The sequence below is a fragment of the Phalacrocorax carbo genome, chromosome 21 (assembly GCF_963921805.1).
Source record: "Phalacrocorax carbo chromosome 21, bPhaCar2.1, whole genome shotgun sequence".
In the NCBI taxonomy this organism is placed as follows: domain Eukaryota; kingdom Metazoa; phylum Chordata; class Aves; order Suliformes; family Phalacrocoracidae; genus Phalacrocorax; species Phalacrocorax carbo.
Window position 1 is genome coordinate 4384588 of NC_087533.1, and position 14231 is coordinate 4398818.

Here is a 14231-nt window from a genome sequence, read left to right on the forward strand (position 1 = left end):
AAGCAAAACAAATTAAATCAACACTATGACTTTGCAATAATAATTCATCAGAAGGTGGCATAAGGGCAAAGGGACCTTTTTCTCAGTTTGTGTTTTCTTTGCAAATTAGAACTCAAGCGAATTATTTGGTACTGCTTATTTACACTGCTGAAGACCTCTCACTTGAGCATCCGAAAGGGAAGCTCATTTCTTCTGATAAATTTAATGGAGAGGATCAGTTATATTTAGTCCCTCACAAAACACAGGGCAACCTATTAGAACACATTTCCATAGGAGCTTGGCATTCATATATGAAGGAAGCAAAGGAGCCTTGTCCAAATTCCTTGGAATTCTTCTACCTGTACAGCACTTAATGGGTCACGGCTCACAGCACACACCATTAACCACAGGAGAACAAGCCTAAGTACAAAAGGTCTCTGAACAGTACATTCTTCCCTACCCAGCAAAAATACCTGCTTCACTAGCTTAGGTCAGTCACGTTTGCTGTATTTAACCCAGACCTGCACACAGAAACATACACACCAGCTCGAGGACCCCAAGCACACTGAAAAACTTCAAATATTTCAGAAGACAAAACCCATTGCCTACACAGATGTGAAACTCTCACAGTTCTCATTAAATATTTGAATATGCCTAAAATTTTATTTGCCCTGAGAGCAACAAAATTAAGATTAAAATAAATCCATGCTTCCCTCTGCTAACCACAGGCAAGAAGCGCCTGGGAGCTAGATTCCAAATCACACCCTAAGAACTGTTCAGCATAGCAGTAATTAGGCCTCATAGCATTTGTGAGCAGCCCAGCCAATACTCAAACACAAGCAACAGAAGTTAGACTCTCAGCTGAAAGCAGGGTGAACAAACACATACAGCTAAGCAGCATACTGCATTGCTCACCACAGGATAAGTGTTCTCCCAGGTTTACAAATACACATTCTCCTGGATATTGCAGTGTAAACACCTGCCTCCTAAAAATCCAAACATTTTGCTTTATTGTGATATCTTCCCAGAACAGTTTCTGTAAGAACTTAACTCTTTCCCCTCTTCAGTTTAGCCACCAGAAATTAAGTGGCTGAAATCCCAGCAGGAAGCTCCTGGAATTTTTAACTACTTGTGGGTTTTGGACAAATAACAAACAGCCCCTTTCCTCCAGCACTGAAAATCAGCACCCAGCAGAGAGTTCAAAGAAACACACAATATCTACATGGAAGCATAAACAAACTTCCACAGGTAAAAAGCCTTTTGACTGAGCAAGCGCAGACCTTGAATTACAAGGTGCTACTAGTTGAAAGGAGGAAAAAAAAAAATCAGTGTTGATAAGAAATAGGACAAGCCGAAGTACAAGAGCAGCAAGGTTTTGGTATTTGCTTCCATTCTGCACCTGGACAAAACTTTCAAACAAAACTAAAAAAAGAGGGAACGATGTTTTGTTGCCGAATACCCTACAGTCCAGTGACTGAGACCAACAAGATCAGTCATTTTTCTTCCCATTCAAGGAAGGTGCAACTAATGACTTCTACAAAAAGCAGTCTGGAAAAGGACAGGTTTACCTAATCAGAACTCAGACTTGATTCTCAAACTCCTACAATACATGCAGTGCCCTTCCTGTAAGTAGAGGTTATGTAGATCTGCTTCCCACCTGGGCCTTTGTTTTAGCTCAGAAAGAAAAACACCAAACGCTTTAGCAAGTACTGTATTGTCCTTTCTAGGATGGCCTGACTCCAATTAAAATTTATATCTGGCTAAGAGCAGTGGTTCCCAGCTCATGACTTACACGCTATTCGCATGACTGATACAGGAAATATAGGAATCTAAAACTGAATCTAAAGAGCATAAATGAAAATGTTACCTGTAGATTATTTTTTTTTGTACCAACAGCATGGTTGGAGGTGGAAGAGTCTTGAGTACTTCTGGCTTTCTGTCTTACATTTAGGAAAACTAAAACCAAACCCAAAACTGTCACTTCCCTCCTTTTTTTCTTTATGGAATAGGAAGAGGCAGAAGAGCTTTGGCCTACAAAGATACCATGGAAAGCAATGCCTGTTATTAAAGATTTTTCTCAAATGTTATTCTGCACAAGGCCAAAGAGAAGCCATCAAAACTAGCTCTGAACTCCAAAGAGCCAGTGAAATGACAGAAGGACAGAAAAGGTTCTTTCCTATAGTCAGTAATTTTATAATAAGCATAAAGAAATTGCTTTATAAATACCATTCCTGCCCATCACCAATTACCCACAACTGCTGCAGCAAGGCTGGTAGAGACCATGCCTTCAATTAGACAAATGCCTGAGGACAACTGTCATTTTTCTTCATGATGTCTGAAGGAAACCTATTTGTAAAATACTTCATGGACAGTTGAAAAATGTCTCCTCCAGCTGGCTTTGCCATTCACACTTACAATCCTGCACTTGCTGTTACGGAAATGAAGCCAGCCAAGTGTGTTTCTTCCCCCCAGCACATACTCAGTGTACACATATGTGTTGCAGACACAAACCTCTATTAGCGTGTATTACATGCCATAAATGCATTTGATGCATGAAATATGCACAGACTATAAAACCCATAGCCACGTTTCTTGTTTGCATAAGAGCACATACAGACAGTACTTGTACCACACCTCCAGCATCAGTAGGTAGAGACTACAGTAAATGAGTGTGGAAGTTCTACACATTTAGATCACAAAGCATAGTCACGAGTGTCACAAAGTAGATGCCACATTTATTGGGTATAAGCAGAATGCATTGAATATGTCCCTCAGGCAGAAGTTTTACCCGAGTATGCACATATAGGTGTGAAACAACTGATAAATGCCTCGGCAATACATGAAGGAATGTAGAAGATCCTTGGAAAGAGTCATTATAGCTATTGCCCAAGTGTGACAGACACCACCCTCCTAGTTACATCTTCCCAGCAGCAATTTGTTACTGCATTTTAATTTGCTAAGAGTGGTGATGCCTTTGCTGCAGCAGAGCACGTTACACTGCTGATATAGGTTGTAAATAAGCTAAATATACACTCACAATTTCAAGTGCCACAGAGACTCTCACCGACCTGGTTCCAAACAGTTGCTGAGGATCATCAGTCTAATGGTCATCTTTTAATGAAATAGCTTAGAACTGTCAGATTATGTCCCAATCACCAGAAGTCTGCTTCCCATATTTTCGCTCTGAATCATCATTATTATGCTCTTGTGAGGCACTTGGGGAAAAGCAAGGTCAAACTCTGCAGAGGCACTCAATCAAGGTCAGAGTCAAATGCTTTGGAGGGAAGCTTATACTAACAATGCCCAGACTGTGCTCTATCTATTTCATCTATCCCCAGAGCTACAAATACCAGTAGTGACCATAACCTAAAAGAAGTTACATTAAAAAGCAAATAAAGGAAAGAAAAAAGTAGCAACAGAAACAAACGGGTGACACTTCAGCAGTTTGGGTTTTGAAGTAATGGTGAACATAATTTCTATTTTTAAATACCAAGATTTTTACTCAGCAAGCATGTTAGATTTCAGTAGCACTAAGAAGAGGTTTTGTCTGTGATGGGAGGGAAGGGTTTGCACCACACATCACCCTTTCTACCCTGTAAATAGTCTTTCAGCAATTCTCACAGGACTGCAACCAGTGTAAGCCTTCTGTAAGCAGAACTAAAAAGGCTATTTTTCCTTAAAGCCAGGGAGATGAGGCATGAGCTAGTTAAATTGCTGCTGAGACTAGATGCCAGGGTTCCTGGGATACAGTCCTACTTCTCCTTTGTCCTTCAGAGAAAGCCATTTCACATTTTTCCCAATTTTCTTGCAGATAAAATTGAGATTAAAATAGCTGCCTGATGTGTTAGAACTGTGTAAGCTTAATTTAAGCAAGTACACAAGTCACATGGCCATCTTCAAAAGATGGTCAAAATGTACAGTCCAGGAGACTTGAAGAGGTTATCTGAGCTACAAGAGCTGAGCTACCTGTCACCAACAAGAGCAGTTGCAGTACAAAACAAATCCATTTCAAGGTGGTGAATAGAAAAATAGGTAGGTAGTTACTATTTCTCTTCTCTGATCGGAAGTAAAGCATACACTGGAATTCGACTGTGTGAACTAGAAAAATCTGTTTTGCTGAAGATGAGTAATATGCAAGTATGACAATCTTAGTGTCCTACATTTTTCTTTATGGAATTTGTGCAGGGGGTGCCACCCCTCTATGCTGAGCTTTAATTCTCCGTTAACATCTCCAGTTATATACCATCTCTGAACTATAACTCAGAAAACTCAGAAGTTGTGAATGACAGGAAAATATTCTCAAATTAAACATAACACTGATTACTTGAACATACCGTCTGCTGCGTGTCTTTCTGTTTACAGCTCCTACCAAATTTGATAACAACTGCTGCATGCTTACTATAATCTCCAGTCACATGTGAGTTCCAAAATGCAAGGACACAAATTTATGTTCAAAGTCCTTCTTAAAGCAAGAGCCATGATGACTGCAATGTGATACTACCGCATGCAGTTCCGTCTACATGAAGAGATAAAAAACAGCCTAAAAAAATATCGAAGCTAGCTACACATAACAGCACCAGAAGACACAAGGTACAGGGGCTAGGCACTTTCTCCTTAATCCAACTAAATAGGGCTTTTATGTCACTTAAATTTTAGAAAAACGTAACATCTTAAATTCGCATTACAAGTCTGTCTCACCATCTGAACCGTGATTTAGGTGACGCACCCACGACAGATCAGCTGTCCAGCCTGAGGTTTTTGGATGTGTCATGAATCCCTACAACAAAATGCACTTTACACTTGGTCCGGGCTCCTGTTCCTGCCTTCCGAAGTCCACAGCCCTACAGATTCTCTGAAGACCGAGTACAGCAGAAACAAAACAGCTGCGAGGGAAGCCTCTACCAACGGGACCCTGCTGCTCTCTAGAGGCTGAGAAGCTGCAGGCAGTTTAACAGCCTAGCTTGTGCTACAGTCGGCTGGACTTCGCTTTTAAAATGGTTCCTTGCCTTTAAGATACTGTTTAATACAAGTACACAGGAATTACTTTTAACAGAACATTGTAACTGTTTTAAGTCATTAGCTGCCACTAAATCTTGCCAGGCATTTTCACGCCTAACAGCGTGATTTGCTTGCGAAGATCCCATAAATTCATAAGCTGTTCACAAAAACATCTTTAGCCCCAAGAAATCTGTCAACCAGTTCATTGGATAACTGCAGAAAGCCCTGGGGTGCAGCAGTGTCTTAGGGCGAGCCAGGCACCTCACCCATAAGCCACAGTGTCTTATTTTCCAAGAGCTGGGAACTCTGAGTACCTCTTGATCCTATTCACCCAATTTGGGAGCTGCATTCGAGCTCCTTGGCACCAGTTTCTTCATGAGCTAGAAGGTTTTACTTCAACATTCTAGTTGCTCATCTTATGCCATTACATATCAGCAGTCTTCGATGCTCATACAGAAACTAAGGCTTTTCACGTTTCTTGCCTCAGAATACAATATGTTCTGAAATGATGCCAGATGCACTTACAAAGGAGAAAAGGTTATGAGCATGCACTGGCAGACCAAGGACTGAACTGGCATGGGAGGAGGAGATACAATTAGCCAAGTACCCCAGCTTGAGCTGGGACATTTGTTTTTCTTTCTAGTTCAGAGGGTTTTTCTGAGAAAATCTTTAGGGGAAGAAAAAGCCTCTTCCTGGGCAGACATTCTAAATCAAAGCTGAAGGACCTAGCTGGGTACAGATAGGTTTTGCTAGCCAGGTGTGCAAGACATGATGCATAGCATTTGCTGAGGAACAAATTAATCCGTGATATAAATCAATGGAGTCTAAGAAATTACACCAGGAAAGACTCAGTTTCAGATTTTATCCTCTTCCCCCACTCCCATTTACAGAGGTAAAACTATTTCTTCATTTTCCCCAAGATTGAGTTCTACAGAGATCAAACAATAGGCTTGATGATACTTTTTCCCCTCAGTAAGCTTCAAAAAGTAGAAGCAAAGAAAAACCAAAAAGCATACCAGTTTTAACCCAAAAATGGGAGGGGTGTCTTTTTGAGAAAAAGTTGCTCCTTCTTTCATAGCTCTGCTAAGTAAGAAAAGGTGTGTTGTAAAATGTGAGAACAATTACTAAAATACAGGAGAGCACATCAGGACTTTGGCCTTTAGCTTCAGGATCTGCTATAGACTAGCTAAATAACCTTTGGTTAAGTACTTTAAAAGAACCAGATCTTTCAAAAGCATCTGCGTCTCCCATTTTGCCCAGTCTATTGAATTTAGAAATCAAGGCTCCTCTCTCAGAGCAGACTGTTCCTGGATGTTAAAATATTAAGCACTGCTAATTTTAGAAGCGTGTATAAGGTAGGAGGGATAGAGGACACGGAGTATGTGTGGAAAGAGTGTCATTCTGAGGCATTTCTATTTTGGACTATTTGTCTTTCTCTAAAAGTTTTTTTTTGTTTGGTTTTGGGGTTTTTTTTCAATTTCTACATAGGGCTATGCTGTACTTTAAAGACTGAACTAATAATTTACAAGCAGAACACCAACTTATTTTCAGGGTCGAATTCCAGCTGCAGTGAGGGGTGGGGAGGAAAAGCCTATTCTAGCAAACAATGTCACTACATTTGGAACAGAATCATAACACAGAGATGAAATCTTTGAACCATGCATTTAGTTTCCAAAGTTCTGACTCTTAATTACAAAATTATTCAGCCCAGACTCAGCATCTGAGTCAATAACCTCTGCAGGAATGAATACTTAGTTCCTCACAGAATCTTTTCATTAGTTATAAATATATCTGCCATTCATTCTTGCCTGCATGCAATTTACTCCCACTTCTTCCCAGCCAACCAGTATTAGATATGAGCAAACAATGACACTTATTAGATTATTTTTTGAAGTTATATTTCTGGGCCTCTCAGTTTGCCTAGGGCTAAACTGCACAATGACACCTTTATGAAGTTGTAATAAAAAAGCCCAGATTAAATGGGAGAAGAAAAAGCCCCGGTAAGCGGAAGCTCAGTGAGGCATGAGATAAATGTCTTTAATACACTGGAATCTGGCAATTACCTACTTTGGATGAATCAGTGTCCCTGATGTGAATAACATCTAGTAATTAAATGTAAGGCACAGAGCTTAAGTGGTTGATTTGGATCTAAAATAACCAATGGGCTGTATAATTAGGCATACTTGAAAAGGTACTGATAGCAGTAGGACAACTGCCAATTGCCCAATGCAATTCCTGAAGAGTTCTGAGTAAAACTTTTTATTTAAATACTAAGCATGTACCAGGAAAGCATCAAACTTCCTTCCATCTTCTTGGGACAGAGCCTGGGGACCTGTTGGTCCTCCTCTTCCACTACAACTTAGTCTGCCTCCAAAGAGAATTATCATAAGTTTCATCCCTGACCTAAGAGATGGGACCTGTTGCATCTTTGATGTCCAAAGATGTGAAATTGTCTCCAAAGTCATATCAGTGTGTTTTTAAGCTATCCCTTCATTTAAGCATGTTGGAAAGCAGCTCACAAGCTTCAAGCTTTGCTTAGACCAAACAAAATTACCATTAGAATCCCAGTAAAAGTTTGCAGATAGCGAATTAAGCTTTCATCTCCAGTACACCACAGGTAATTAATACCTTTACTAGCTTTTACTTAATAAAACTAAGGCATGGAGGGGAAGTGATTTGTCTGTATTCAAACTGTGTGTACTCATACCACACAATCAAAGTTCAATAGGATTTTTCAGATAACCCTTGAATGTTACAAAATTAGCTTTCGCCAACTTTCATTGAGATTTGTACTCCCGTACCAAGCAGGGTTTTAGGATAAGAATAATTGCTAATGCACCTTTTAAAAGGTACTTCTCCTCAGTGGAATGAAGTGCTGTGCAAGGGATGTTATTCCATTTTTCCAAACTTAGGCAGACAGACAAATCGGGTATACAAATACCTGCAAAGAGCTGTATATGCCTGAGACAAAAATACATCTGCTAACAGCTCAGATCAAGATGATCAGCCCACTTAGTCCGAAATATAGAGCACTTAATGAGGCAGAAGCCCAGACAGATGGATGAGCATGCTGAGTCTCTCCCCCTCAAGAAGTAAGGATTCAACAGCATCTGCTCAAGACATCCAGAAGGTTTCTGTCACACAAATAAAAATAATCATCATCTGTCAGTCTCAAATCACTTAAGCAAACATGTATGAAGAATTAAGGTTCTCAGCTCTAGGAAAACCAGTCCTTTTTCGAAGGCAGTTGCACCAAACTTCTGAACATAAGTCAACAGTGCCCTGGGAATAAGGAATCTACATCTCATGTCACTGCTGGCTCATGTTTCCCACTTAAAACTCAAGGCAACTTCAGGAATTATTTAATTCCTGAAGTGACCGTGGTAGGAACGCACTTTCTCAGCAGGTTCTTATACAAGTCATTTTCTCAAATGAACACATTTTTTAAGAACAAAATGAGGGAACACCACAAATGACTTGTCTCAGAGAACTTATTTTAAAAAACACTCCTTTAGGAAGGGAATCGAGAGAAAGGGGAACCAAATGAAGATGCAAAATTAGAGCACAACATTGCAGCGTTCCCTTTCAGCCTGGAACAGAATGGCCAGAGGTAGCCTTGCAGCTGTTTATAGGCTAACACAAGCTGAGTCAGTGTATCTCAGCCTCCTTCCCACTACCACAGCTGACCTCAGTGTTGTGAAGAGGCCTGGAAGCAGCACAAGCTCCATTTCAAATGGAGTTATAATTGCGACAGCAGTGGATGTGACACTAACCTCTCATTTACCATGCAGAATTTGAACACCACAAATTCAAGTTTGTTATTGAAGCATGATGCTCAGGGCTGCCAGTACAAATTGCAGGAAAACTGTGGAGGTCCAACACTGGCTGCAGCAGAGGGATCAGCAGTAAAACCTAATGTGTCAAGTGTTCCTGGCTGCACTCCAGGGAAGATCTGAGCATTTCCTCTCAAAGTTACATGCAAGTGTTCCACAGTGTCCTAAAACTGTTAAGAATCAGGTAAGAAAGTGATTTCTCTTTAGCCACCATCCTATTAACAAACATGTGATGATTCTTGTTTGAAAAGCGTACGACAGTTCCATTTGGCTAAATATTCTTTGGTCCCCACTTCCTTCAAAAACACCATGCAACAGAAACCAGAACACATTGAGCTACATGTTTTCAACGTGTTTTACCATAAGCTTCTCCAAGATACAAAACCCCCTTTTTTGGTGCTTTAGCCATGTAAAGTTAGCCAACTTTCATCAGAGAATTTAAAGAAATTCATTTACTGGAGTTTGAACATGTTCATCCATCTCAGATATTGCAAAGTTATCAAGTAGAACAGTTCAAGGAATCAGAAATAACACATTTCCAACAAACATCAACTGTTGAGACCAAATATGAAATTTAAGCAGTTACCCAGCCCTCTAGGAATCTGCCAACAATTGCATTTTATATTTTTAACACTGTGAAGACTAAGTCAGCTGTCCACATAATATATAGAAAACAAAGATAATAGGAATTATTCATTTAGTGTTGCTCATGTACAAGTCAGATAAATTATTTAGGAACACTGAACATACACCTGCTATATTGCTGTAAGGGAACTCCACATCCATATGTAACACGATCGTATATTAAACTGAAAACAGCATCCAAGGGAGTTAGATTTTATAACCACACAGTAGTGTTTTCTTCAGTGGTTATTTTACCATTCATTTGAACTACTGCAGCCCACAACAACTACTTAGGTGCCAGATTTACATCCATACAAATCCTTGAAATCTGTTGAATACTGTTCTCAAAGATCTCATTTCTACCTCAGCACCTCTTCCGCGGTCTCAGCTTTGTAAAGGAGCTGAATCAAGGGTGGGGTTTTTTCATCCAAAAATTGTACAAAGCCAATTCTGCAAGGCTCTGCAAGGAAAAGCAATGAAGACTCAGTACATGGTTGTCTTCTGCATCACTAAGCACAAGCCTCACAACATGCGCTTAAGGTTCTGCGCTGCTTGCAGATGCTTACATCCAAAGCACTATTTCACACTTAAAACCATCTCAAAACAATCCTTAAAGCAAAACCCAGTTTGGCTTTGGTGCAGCTGAAGCAGTAAATACCTAATCATTTTTCTTGCCCAGGCTAGAACCATACGTACAACTAAGCAATGACAGTTTGTGGCTGGTGATTCCCATTTTGGGCTTTCCACACAAGTCTTGCCAGTGTTAAACATGTCAGCACAGGTATATTATCTTCTGTCCACCCAGTATGCTCATCCTTACTCTGTCCTAAGCTTTCACACAAAATATTTTGGTGCTGTTGCATTGTTCTAGAACAGCTCAAATCTTAACAATAACAGGATATTCCTACCCTCAACTCTGCCCCTTTCTGATTCCCCCATAGTCCAATATTCATCCAGTTAAACCTTTCAATAACAAGTACTGACAAAATACATAACCACTATCAAATTTAGCCTTTTTTTTAAAGCTGGTCCCAAGTATAAGTATTACCATCATCATCTACAATTTTTTTTTGTCTAAAACTTTTTATGAAGTTTGTCTCTGGGCCAGACATTTGAAATGAGTCTTTTCAACCCTTGGATTTAAGCAGCTCCTGTCAAGGGAGCTCAGATTCAGATACTAAGCAGTGAAGCACAGTTCATTACTCAACCTGCAAAAAGGGTAGACCTCAAAAGGTGAAAGCAGAATTGATCCCTAGATTAGCTTGATACTGCTTATTCTCTGCAGTGCCTTGACAACTCAGTTTTCCTAACAGACAACTCATTTATATTGCAGTTTGACAAATACATGAAGCACTCTGTGGTGTATTTGTCCTTTGCATACATGATAGATTTCAACCAAGGCTGATCAATTCAGCTAGGACAAAGTGACAACTGAAATCATAGTCCTCCAAAGACTGCCACACCAAAACCACTTCTGATACTTGCCACACTCATACACTTACAATCAATGTGATCCTCTTATTAGGGGCCAAACTACCGAAAGCATAGATTTTATGCACAGCTCTGCTTACAGTATATCCCTGGTCAAACCTTTGCCATAGGTCTCTACACAATATAGAAAATGATACTTGCCTCCCAGGAAAATAACGTCAAAGATCCAGAATAAAACTAAACCTAAACCAGAAATAGTAGAAAGGAGACCAAGATCCATTATTTCAGTCAAACAAGCCACTGATGAACTAGAAGATGTGAACATAAATTTAAGTAGCAACCAAGTGCTTGCATGTACTCACATTCTTGAGATCCCTTCACACTTTTCTGACCAATTCCATCTGTCCCAAGAAGTACTCGCCACTTACCTTATTTTTGAGGACAACAGAGCACCTAACACAAATCAAATCCTACCATAAATAGTTATTCAATATATATTAGTCTAAGTCACTTCACTGGTCAAGAATAACTTTTACAAAATTGACCTACATATCATCATAATGCTTTTTCTCTATAGCACTTTGACACTCCAAGTCCACTAGCAAACTCTTCCACATTTATTGCTGTTTCCTTCACAAATACATCAAAGGAAGGTGCTATTGTTCCATACAGCCTAATATGAGAAAAAACATAAGCTACAATCAACAAGCCTGTTTAATACCTACTGTTGCACACCCTCTATTCACACTTTTCTCCTCTCTAGCAGCAAATACTTTTTCAAACTAAAATTGCTTAAGTTTAAGTAGTTTAATGCTCAGTAGAGTATAAATTTCAAATAGCCAGTAGGAAATGCACGTGGTAGCGCAGCACTTACAGTGTTAAACAAACAGCAGAGAGCATAGGCAGTCTTCTGTAGCTATCTTCATCAGGGAAACCTCTAAAACACAGCACTGGATTCATTTCATCACCTTTGGGAACTGCAGTGGTGTTAGAGGGAAGGCACTCTCTGTATGGATTTGTTTGTGGACAGAAAAGAGGGAGGGGGGAAGTGGAGTAGGGAGGATCATAGGAAATCCTGCTGAATAAAGTATGAGAATCAGGCAGGATCTTCCACAGCTCTCTTCCCCTCCCTTCCTACCCCTGCCCTAAGGGCAGCTTGAATGCCAGAAGCTGCAAACAAGACTATGACTAAACAAAGTTCACATTTGTAACACTGGCCCTAATCTGTCTGAAACTGCAGTAAATTAACAGCTTGGTCTGGCATTTCAGCAAGCACAGAAAGCAACTGCAAGCAGCAACTGCTACTACAGCAGCTGCCACAAGGACCAGAAGGAAACTGAGCAGCTGTCAGGTGGGTCTCAGGCCTGCGGGCATATACGGAACATGAGATTCTGTCCCTCATATGGTGCTTCCTCCAAGAAGCAGCTTTTCTGCAGTATCTGCTTTTAGGACAGAAGGCAGCAAGTGATGTGAAAGGAAATAGGGAACATTTGAGACAGCTTTTCAGGAGTGACTAGTAATTCCACACACCCTTTTTTACTCCAGAAGGGGTCAGTGGTCTGACTGGTTGCGTAAAAACTGGGATATGCCTGAAGGGGTCTCTTCCCCCTCCCAAGAATTATCAGTTGGACTGCAGCAGGAGTTTGACTTATGTGCAAGTTTCTTCTTTCTCAGGTGCTGCTTATGTCAATACACAGAAAACAGGGACAAAAAAAGGAACTGAAGCTTACCACGTGAAAAAACAGCCATCAGTAATCCAAGTAGCAAACAAGTATGAACATTGAACTGATCCCTTACACCAGGCACTTTCAAGAAAAGGCAAGTGACAAAAATACAGAGAGCTACAGTTTTCTAACAGAAGACTCAAGGCCCCCATTTTCCAAGGTTCACATCATTTTTCTTCAGGCATTTATTTTGTGAAATAGTTGATATTCCACCTCTACACTCACAGCACTTCAGCCAAACTCACAAAACTTACCACAGTCTACCCCCTCTTTATGAGTCATTAACAGAGCCTTCCCATCTTCCTCTCAGTTAATACCACTGAAATACAATTCTGAGTCACTGGCCTGACATACGTACCAGGGGCTAAGTTTCTTAGAAGAGTTTTTGGCACCTTGTCCTTCTCTAGGATTCTCTAAAGGATCTTTCAAGATTAAAGTCACAGGATGTGATGCACAAATCACTACAAGCAACAAAACCTCCCATCAACTCGATTAGAGCAAGGCAAACATCTCTAGAAGCACAGTGAACACAGGCATATGAAGGACACGCCTCTTGCCTATTTGTCTTAAGTGACAAAAATAAGAGATTAGTAGTTTTTGTTAAATATACTATGTTCTTCCTTTTGAGCAGTTCAAACTGAAGTTCCAATAGCTGGCTGGGGAGCAGAGGTGCTGTAGGACAGAATGTGGTGAAACTCTGTTTCAGGTAGCTTATGACCTGCCTTCACGTTTTCCCCAAAAATTGCCTGGTATCTTTTTCTAACCAGCTCATCTAGATTTTTTATATCAACCTCACCATACACAGAGCCTCAGATGAGGCTCTGCTATTTCAGCGACAGTCATTTCCTGATCTCTACTCAGCTTCCAACACAAATGAACTCCACTTCCTGATTCTCTTTAAATTACACAATGCTGTTGGTGTTGGCCTTCACATAATTTATAGTGAATGTTTTACTTCCTTCCTCCCCCAATATTGGATGTATAAAGAAAAAACTTTTTTCCTCTAGATAGTCAATTTAATTATTTTAAAATAATTTTTAATATTTTACAACTTCTTTAAACATTAGCAAAAGCTTTTGTATTTACAGAATTTATTACTATTCTTCTAGAAGACTAACATTAAATGAAGTTACATTACACCACTTATTTTTTATGTCAAATGTCTTTACAGATGTACACAGCATGGCACAGTTAAGTACAGTTCAAAAAGAAAAAAATTTTGCACAGAAACTTTCAGAGTTTGAGCTTTATTAAGTCAGGCAGAGCCTCAGGCTTTTTTCCACGATACTGGACATAAGTTAGAATAACTAATAAGACAGCGAACACTGCCATCATGTGTGTTACGAGCATGCAATCATACATGTGGCTTACCAAGAATCAGTTCTTACTTGCTTAACATATCACGGGCTTTCCCTCCTCGCACATTGCCATAGAAACCTCAAATTATGTCTATAGGGGAACAGAAAAAAGGTTTCAAGGTATGGATGAAATAGCTCCATGGCAACAAGCCTTGACAGTCAGAGGAGATAAAGGGAGGGGGGTTTGTGTGGGAAGGCACCAAGATGATATTCATCTAAATATGTAAAACAAGAGCCATGCAAACGAGGCAAGCTGTCATTCAAGCATCTGCCTACTTCATGAC